The sequence below is a fragment of the Schistocerca cancellata genome, chromosome 6 (assembly GCF_023864275.1).
Source record: "Schistocerca cancellata isolate TAMUIC-IGC-003103 chromosome 6, iqSchCanc2.1, whole genome shotgun sequence".
In the NCBI taxonomy this organism is placed as follows: Eukaryota; Metazoa; Arthropoda; class Insecta; order Orthoptera; family Acrididae; genus Schistocerca; species Schistocerca cancellata.
Window position 1 is genome coordinate 179,831,980 of NC_064631.1, and position 9,621 is coordinate 179,841,600.

Consider the following 9,621-nt stretch of genomic DNA (forward strand, 5'->3'; position numbering starts at 1 on the left):
CAAGAAAACAGCGATAAAACTACCAGACCAGCTGGCTCTGTCTCACACAATATTGAAGTTTCATGTTCCGACTACTGTTGCTTCTTATTTCTATTGCACACCAGTGCAGCCGAAATAGAAAGAAAAGGGAAACCCCAACTAGTCAGTGGCTCCCACAGGGGACTCTATATCACGATCGAACTGAAATCGATTTAGAAGAACAGAAGTTCTGGGCTCAGTAGAAATCATTCTGGGTCTACTTACAAGACATTCGTTTGCGACCCACAGAGACACCTATGCCAAGAGCCACTACAAGAAGGACGATCTTATCACTGAAAGCATTAACGGTGGGGTGGCTATTTTTCTCAGTGACAGGGGCTACTCCTCCCAAGTCTCCTTCCAACAGTTCTTACAGTTATCAGTGTCACAGTGTGTTCTTTATACCTGTCTTTACGTGATCCTTTGGACAGAGAGACAAACAAGTTTCTTAAGAAATACCCTTCTCATTCCTCATGATGGGGGATTTCAATGCACACAAAGTTCTGTGGGGCTACGTAATCCTATAGGGTCGAGTCAATGAGAGACTTGTCCACTTTGAGGACATATAGTTTTTGTTTTTATTTCAGTCAGATGACACACTTTCATACAATTACAGGGTCATCTTCATTGATTAGTATTCGAACAAAAAGAAAGCATTCAGGAGATGGTAAAGCTTATTAGCCACGTTACACATCAAATCCCAGAAGGAATTTACACGGAAGTCAACCAGTTATCTCCGAAGACAAACTGTTTCTTGGTAAGATAAGAATGCGACTCAGCAGTTAGAGCCTGGCGTGCATCTCTGCAGAAGTTCAAATGTAGTCCATCGGCAGAACATCTTGTTGCTTTCAGGACGGCGAGGATAAAAGCATGCCGACTGATTGAACAAGGCAAGAGAAACTTCTGGAAGTAATTCGTGTATCCCATCAATCGCTGCTCATCAGTTACGCAAGTAACTTTCGGAATAAGGAGGGTGCACATATTCTTCCACCATATTGAAGACTGCGGTCTTCGTGAGCTCGCCAAAATTACGGCTCAGGCAATGGCTAAACTCTTTTTTAACGGAATTGAGTCAGTCAGACAGACTCGTGAGTTCCAAACCTCTGCTCAACCACAGAAGTGAGACCGTTAAGCTTCTCCTCGAACAATGAGAAAACATACAGCCACCAGCTCTCCACGTGGGAAAGGGAACCCATAGCAAGAGACGACTATTGGGAGGGCGTGAGTAGAATTCGTTCTGTGTCAGGAGGCACTCTCCCAGTTCGCTCCTTGCCAGTTTTCCTCATAAGGATGGTATTGACCTGTGGTCGCCGGTTCGCGGGAGAGCTTCTGTAAAGTTTGGAAGGTAGGAGACGAGGTACTGGCAGAAGTAAAGCTGTGAGTACCGGGCGTGAGTCGTGCCTCGATAGCTCAGTTGGTAGAGCACTTGCCCGCGAAAGGCAAAGGTCCCGAGTTCGAGTCTCGGTCGGGCACACAGTTTTAATCTGCCAGGAAGTTTCATATCAGCGCACACTCCGCTGCAGAGTGAAAATCTCATTCTGGAAACATCCCCTAGGCTGTGGCTAAGCCATGTCTCCGCAATATCCTTTCTTTCAGGAGTGCTAGTTCTGCAGGTTCGCAGGAGAGCTTCCGTAAAGTTTGGAACGTAGGAGACGAGGTACTGGCAGAAGTAAAGCTGTGAGTACCGGGCGTGAGTCGTGCTTCGGTAGCTCAGTTGGTAGAGCACTTGCCCGCGAAAGGCAAAGGTCCCGAGTTCGAGTCTCGGTCGGGCACACAGTTTTAATCTGCCAGGAAGTTTCATATCAGCGCACACTCCGCTGCAGAGTGAAAATCTCATTCTGGATGTCATTCTTCATTATCGCATAGTGCTTGCCAGTACGAAGGCATCCGCGGTTTTCCTTTTGCCGTGCTTACTTAAAGAGTTTAGCTGCGGGGGGACGCGCGCGGTCTTGGGCGCCTTGCCACGGTCCGCACCGCTCTCCCTGTACGGAGGTTCGAGGCCTCCCTCGGGCATGGGTGTGTGTGTTGTCCTTAGAGTAAGTTACACTACTGACCATTAAAATTGCTACACCAAGAAGAAATGCAAATTATAAACGGGTATTCATTGGACAAATATATTATACTGGAACTGACATGTGATTAAATTTTCACGCAATTTGGGTGCATAGATCCTGGGAAATCAGTACCTAGAACAACCACCTCTGGCCGTAATAACGGCTTTGATACGCCTGGGCATTGAGTCAAACAGGGCTTGGATGGCGTGTACAGGTACAGCTGCCCATGCAGCTTCAACACGATACCACAGTTCATCAAGAGTAGTGACTGGCGTATTGTGACGAGCCAGTTGCTTGGCCACCATTGACCAGGCGTTTTCAGTTGGTGAGAGGTCTGAAGAACGTGCTGGCCAGGGCAGCAGTCGAACATTTTCTGTATCCAGAAAGTCCCGTACAGGACCTGCAACATGCGGTCGTGCATTACCCTGCTGAATTGTAGGGTTTCGCAGGGATCGAATGAAGGGTAGTGCCACGGGTCGTAACACACCTGAAATGTAACGTCCACTGTTCAAAGTGCCGTCAATGCGAACAAAGGGTGACCGAGACGTGTAACCAATGGCACCCCATACCATCATGCTGGGTGATTCGCCAGTATGGTGATGACGAATACACGCTTCCAATGTGCGTTCACCGCGATATCGCCAAACACGGATGCGACCATCATGATGCTGTAAACAGAACCTGGATTCATCCGAAAAAAATGACGTTCTGCCATTCGTGCACCCAGGTTCGTCGTTGAGTACACTATCGCAGACGCTCCTGTCTGTGATGCAGCGTCAAGGGTAATCGCAGCCATGGTCTCCGTGCTGATAGTCCATGCTGCTGCAAACGTCGTCGAACTGGTGGCTGCACGATCCGTTACAGCCATGCGGACAAGATGCCTGTCATCTCGACTGCTAGTGATACGAGGCCGTTGGAATCCAGCACGGCGTTACGTATTACCCTCCTGAACCCACCGATTCCATCTTCTGCTAAGAGTCATTGGATCTCGACCAACGCGAGCAGCAATGTCGCGATACGATAAACCGCAATCGCGATAGGCTACAATCCGAACTTTATCAAAGTCGGAAACGTGATGGTACACATTTCTCCTCCTTAGACGAGGCATCACAACAATGTTTCACCAGGCAACGCCGGTCAACTGCTGTTTGTGTATAAGAATCGGTTGGAAACTTTCCTCATGTCAGCACGTTGTAGGTGTCGCCACCGGCGCCAACGTTGTGTGAATGCTCTGAAAAGCTAATCATCTGCATATCACAGAATCTTCTTTCTGTCGGTTAAATTTCGCGTCTGTGGCACGTCATCTTCGTGCTGTAGCAATTTTAATGGCCAGTAGTGTATTAAAATAACTGATGGCCGTAACATTAGCAACAAGATGGCTACTTAAATATCCACCGTTGCTTGTAACTGTTAAATCAACTTACTGTAAGGCGCTCGTGAAAAATCTCTGTACCTTGTGAGGCAGTGAAAATAGTTGATTTTATTAATGCTTACCCTACTAATTAGCTTATTTTTGTAACAATAACCCAAGGTTTGTTAACTTTTTTTTTATTTTTGACCTGAGCATAGCTGCTCAAAATTCTGACCATCGCTTTCTCGCAAGGTAATTTTGCGCCCATCAAAATTTCATTCGTATAAAGACACCCTTAGTAGGCGTCTGAACATAGGTTAACTGTACCAAACAGTTATCTGCTACCGGTTGGCTGTATAATTCCTAAGTTTGAAAATTTTATACAGTTGCTGAGAAAAAGCCATGTTTAAAACTGTAAACTAACTTAAGTCCTTAAAACCTTTTATTGATTCACACAGATGGTTATATCACCCCAGAACGATTCTCTTATTGTATGACGTTTATCTTTTTCTCACTAAGTACAATTTTCCCTAAGCAAAATCTGGCTTCTGACTGTGGCTTATTTGAGAGACATTTTGTTAAAAATCACGAAGTGCTGGGATTAAAAAAGGGTATAAGAGAGAGATGTAGTCTTTCGCTCCTACTGTTCAATCTGTACATCGAATAAGTAGTCATGAAAACAAACGAAAGGTTGAAGAGTAGAATTCAAATTCAAGGTAAACGGAGATCAGTGATAAGATTCGTGATGACATTGCTACCCGATGTGAAAGTGAAGAAGAATTACATGATCTCCTGAATGGAATGAACAGTCTAATGAGTACAGAATATGGCTCGCGACTAAATAGAAGAAAGACGAAAGTAATGAGAAGTAGCAGGAATGAGAACAGCGAGAAAGGATTGATGGTCATGAAGTAGATGAAGTTAAGGAACTCTGCTACCTAGACAGCAAAATAACCAATGACGGACGGAGCAATCACGACATCAAATGCAGACTACCACTGGCAATGACATGCCTGGCCAAGAGATAGCTACTAGTATCAAACATAGGTCGCAACTGGAGCAAGAAATTTCTGAGAATATGCATTTGGACCATAGCATTATGTGGTTGTGGGACATGGATTATGGGAAAAATGGAACAGAAGAGAATCTAACCATTGGAGATGTGCTACAGAATAAAGTTGAAAATTAGGTGGACTGATAATGTATGGAATGCGGAAGTTCTGCGCACAATCGGTGAGGAAGGGAATGTGTCAAAAACACTGATAAGAAAAAGGGATAGGATGATAGGACATCTGTTAAAACATCAGGAAATAACTTCCGCAGTACTACAAGTGACTATACGTGGAACTACATTCACACATGCAATGAGAAAAAAAACTTACAGGTTTACTCTTTCGAATTATGTATATTGTTGCTTTGTGATCTCACTTGACTACAATAATTTTTTAGTGTTCCCTTATTTTTGAAACACACTGTTTATCATACCATATCACCATTGAACAAAGGAAAGTAAAATTGCGGATAACTTTTGCCTAACTATCAGCCTTAACTGGAGCCATTCGGTCCATATTTTCGTCTTCGCTTGTTGCTATCATTGCATCATAAACCGCTCCTATAGATGGCTGCATCAATCCTAATTTCCCATCTTGTGTTCTCTGGCTTCAATGTTAGGGCAAATGTATATGGCCATTCAAGACTACACAGCATCATATAGACACAGAAAAGAAATCATGAATTTTTCTCACCAAACGAAGGAATCAGTTGGCGTATCCTGATGCCTGTGCATCATCATTCCATTGATTATTGCTTCATCTCTGAGAAATAAAAGGAAATCATGGAAAAATTAAGAGCAATTAGACAAAACAGGAAAAATTAATTCAGAGGAGTGTGACTAGAAGCGGAGCAGTGCAAATGCTATTAATGGCAGACACAAATGAGAGAGAGTGATGGGGTAAGGATGCCACTCACCTTTCCACGTGTAAACGCCACTTAATCACAATGCCTACGCTCAAAAGAGTATGGCTTGTGACGGGCGTTGCGTATTTTACTTGCCCTTTATTTATTTATTTATTTGTGTGTTTTTCTCAGTGGTACTGCTATACATGTTGAGATTGCTGTGTAGGATCTGTTGGGCCATCGCATGCTAACATTTATTTTTATTTCTTTATTATAAATTTTTTCGCTTCTGTAGAAGCTTTCAAGTGTTGTGCAGGCTCATGGTAGAAATTAAGGTGACAGCATGCCACTAACAAGCTTTCTTATTTTGACAGATGCGTCCAGGGTGACCCACTCCAGAGCTTCATTTATCATCTGTTTCACAGTATTGTAGATAATTTCCATTTAGACACTAGGTATTATGTATGATTCGTATTTCTAACTTTTTCTCCCGCTTCTTCATTTATGCCAATTTTGCTTTGTCTTATTTACTTCATCCCTCTGGAGCCATAATAAAAATTAAGATATTGCCACCCCCAGAACCCTGCTGCACTGAGTGGTGGCAGGGTTTGTATCCCCAGAGCCAGCCTTGCAGACAGTATCTACATATCTCAATTATGGTATACCTACACAAATATATTGTTGTATGACACATACATCAAGAGATATGACATCGCAAGCACTGAGATACGTTAAAAACATTTGAAATTTGACAATTAAATTTATTGTTACTAACTTGCTGAACCAATTTCTATAAAATTTGATAGCAAAATAGCTTTAACCCTGAGGAAGAACATAGGCTACTTCAGATACTTGATTTCAAGAATATTGCGTAAATTACTCTTTGAAAAACATATTTACTCATTGACTTTTGAGCTTTATCATATTTTTGAAAATTCTCTTATTACCTGATATGTATTATATGAGAAGATTCAAAGTAATGAATAAAATACTTGTATGACCTGCAATGTGTTTATTCCACCCTTTCACACTATTTGTGTGTACACATTGCAAAATGTATAGCTATTTTGGATGCTGTCCACTATTTGAGAATGAAAGCACTTAGTGACTTCTAACAAACTTTGCATATAATTTCAAATCTTTATGAAACTTTTGCTCTCTTACAACCCCCAAAAAATAGTGAAAGGAAAAAAGATTATCGCTTACTACATTTTTTCTGTCCATACAGTAAAACGGTAACATCAGGCCCGACATGACGTTTACATTTATTACTTCTTTGCTATTAACCTGTTCACAACACATTTACAGACAGTAGCCACATTTTCCACTGAACGCAATTGCACTGTGTGACACAGAGAGTGGAGAGCAGGAAATGGACAGAGCAATGAAAGGGAGAAGATGGACAGGAAGGGGAGAGAAAAGGAGATGGGCATAGAAAGGAAAGAGGAGATTGACAAAGAGGGAGAGAGGAGGAGATGGGCAAAGCGAAGAGGGAGTAACTGGTGAACAGATAAAGAGGTTGGAGAGGATGGACAAGGAGGATGGGGAAGGAGTTTACCACATATATACAATATATAATTTGCAATTGTGAGCCATTGCCAGGTTCACTAGTTACTACTAAAAGCGAGTCTAAACAAGCAAATGGTAATAACAGGAAACTTTTTGAAGGAAACTATTACAAAATAAAGTGTTTCTTTCTTACATAAGGAATCAGAAGTAAACACAAAAGCTAGAGGCAGCAAGAGTTGACATGTTTTTTAGCTTGTAAAGCACAGCCATCCTAGTTCATCTGGATTGCAGACTGATATTTTCCCGTTTTTCGTCTTCACCATTATGCTGCCATCGTTTGTCCACACGTTTTGTAGCCCAAATCTCGAGATCGCACTGTTCAAAAGTTGTAGTCTTTCAGAAGTAAGATCCTCACGTGTTTTCAGATCTGGCTAAAATAGTCTCTTTTTTACTCTGAAGATTTCAGAACTTTTCTTGTACAACATGGACTTCACTATTGTGGGTCTAGGTTTTGAAGATAATGGCGTCTTACATCTACATCTACATCTACATCTACATTTATACTCCGCAAGCCACCCAACGCTGTATGGCGGAGGGCACTTTACGTGCCACTGTCATTACCTCCCTTTCCTGTTCCAGTCGCGTATGGTTCGCAAGAAGAACGACTGTCTGAAAGCCTCCATGCGCGCTCTAATCTCTCTAATTTTACATTCGTGATCTCCTCGGGAGGTATAAGTAGGGGGAAGCAATATATTCGATACCTCATCCAGAAACGCACCCTCTCGAAACCTGGCGAGCAAGCTACACCGCGATGCAGAGCGAATCTCTTGCAGAGTCTGCCACTTGAGTTTGTTAAACATCTTCGTAACGCTATCACGGTTACCAAATAACCCTGTGACGAAACGCGCCGCTCTTCTTTGGATCTTCTCTATCTCCTCCGTCAACCCGATCTGGTACGGATCCCACACTGATGAGCAATACTCAAGTATAGGTCGAACGAGTGTTTTGTAAGCCACCTCCTTTGTTGATGGACTACATTTTCTAAGGACTCTCCCAATGAATCTCAACCTGGTAACCGCCTTACCAACAATTTTATATGATCATTCCACTTCAAATCGTTCCGCACGCATACTCCCAGATATTTTACAGAAGTAACTGCTACCAGTGTTTGTTCCGCTATCATATAATCATACAATAAAGGATCCTTCTTTCTATGTATTCGCAATACATTACATTTGTCTATTATAAGGGTCAGTTGCCACTCCCTGCACCAAGTGCCTATCCGCTGCAGATCTTCCTGCATTTCACTACAATTTTCTAATGCTGCAACTTACCCCACTCTATGACCTTTATCTATGTCATTCAGCGTCACCTGCAGACCTAGCGTTTCTCATTAAGATTTATCACTGATTAATCTGTATTTTCTATGTTGTTCTCACGAATCCCAAACACTCAAACATTATTACGTCTCTGGTATTGTTCAAGATCGCCAGGTTTCTCGCTCAGCTTGTGGTCAAGCAACTGCACACTATCCTGAGTTTCTTCTAAAGATCTGTTCAGAGAATGGACCTTGTTTGCATTTGGATCCAGAGTCTCCTGTATGTTGGCTGGCACTGCTGCAGTAATAGCAGTGGTAATGGTCTGGAAATGAGATTAACGTGTGTTGTGAGTGAAGTACGGCACTCATCTCAGCCGTCAAAAGCGCTGCAAAGTCGATATAGGGGGTGGGGCGGCAACAGCTCCCAGTGTCGACTTAACAACAGCGCTCTCTCTCTGAATTGGCCGCTGACAACACTGTGCGTTATTCTATGGTTATCCATTTTAAATGCTATAACAGGTTTCTGGAACTGGATACTGGTATGAGACTAGGCACTCACTCCAAGTCAAATTACCATGCCACACTCACTCGCAAACATCTTGCATCTGTGGAACAAATGCCAAAATTGCAATAGCAAAATAAAAACAATAACAGTTACAACTAACTAAAAACCTATTTCGAATAGCTATCAATGGCATCTCATTTGCACCCCTGTTAACCGTTCATTGTTTAGAGAGGATTGTGCCACTTTCTATACCTCATCAGATCTTGCAACCACGATGTGGAATCTACAAATGATTGCAAGGAGCCTTAAATAAAAATGGGCTAGTACAACTAGTTACAGAGTTTCACAAGAGAAAACTATTTGCATAATTTTAACTGTTCATATTGCAGCTTTAAACAACCGGGACTCAAAATGGGAGACAGTGTTTTAAGTTTTAAGGAAAGTGAATGATTCATGGGCCTGATTTTCCACATTAAACTAACCTGGCTAGTGCACCTGAAACCCTAAGAACAAAGAGCACTAAATAATTGAAGATTTTGAAATGCCTTAGCAGAATAGCGTGGGGTACACTCAATTCCAGTCTCCTGCTGTTCTATAGAGCATTTGTAGATTATGTCAGCGTTGTTTATGTACCAGCATCAGCCTCATACTTTAAAATCCTACATGTTGTTACAGTGATGGTGTCAGGGCACTAACAGGGTTTGTCAGATCAATCCAGTTTTGATTGTGTAAAGAGATAGGTAAACTGTCACTCTTGAAAATAGCTATGCCTCCTCAGTAAAAGACAGGCCCTGAAAAACGTAAAGGAAACTCTCAGACGACAACAGTGTCAACAAATTTTAAAATTTTGTGAAGTGTCGTATCTTCTACGTAAAAGTACTGTGAAGAGGATGACCATGAGCTATGAGTACATGGCTTCACCTCTGTTTCCTATTAAGTGGTCACCCATTCACACATAAAATAGGCAGCT

General features: G+C 42.3%; 1 non-coding gene across 1 annotated transcript; it reads left to right on the plus strand.

Annotated features, from left to right (window-relative positions):
- Nucleotides 1–1,417: 1,417 nt before the first annotated feature.
- Nucleotides 1,418–1,492, plus strand: Trnas-cga (transfer RNA serine (anticodon CGA)). The gene has a single exon. It is a non-coding gene; the product is annotated as a tRNA-Ser (tRNA).
- The last annotated feature ends 8,129 nt before the right edge of the window (nt 1,493–9,621 follow it).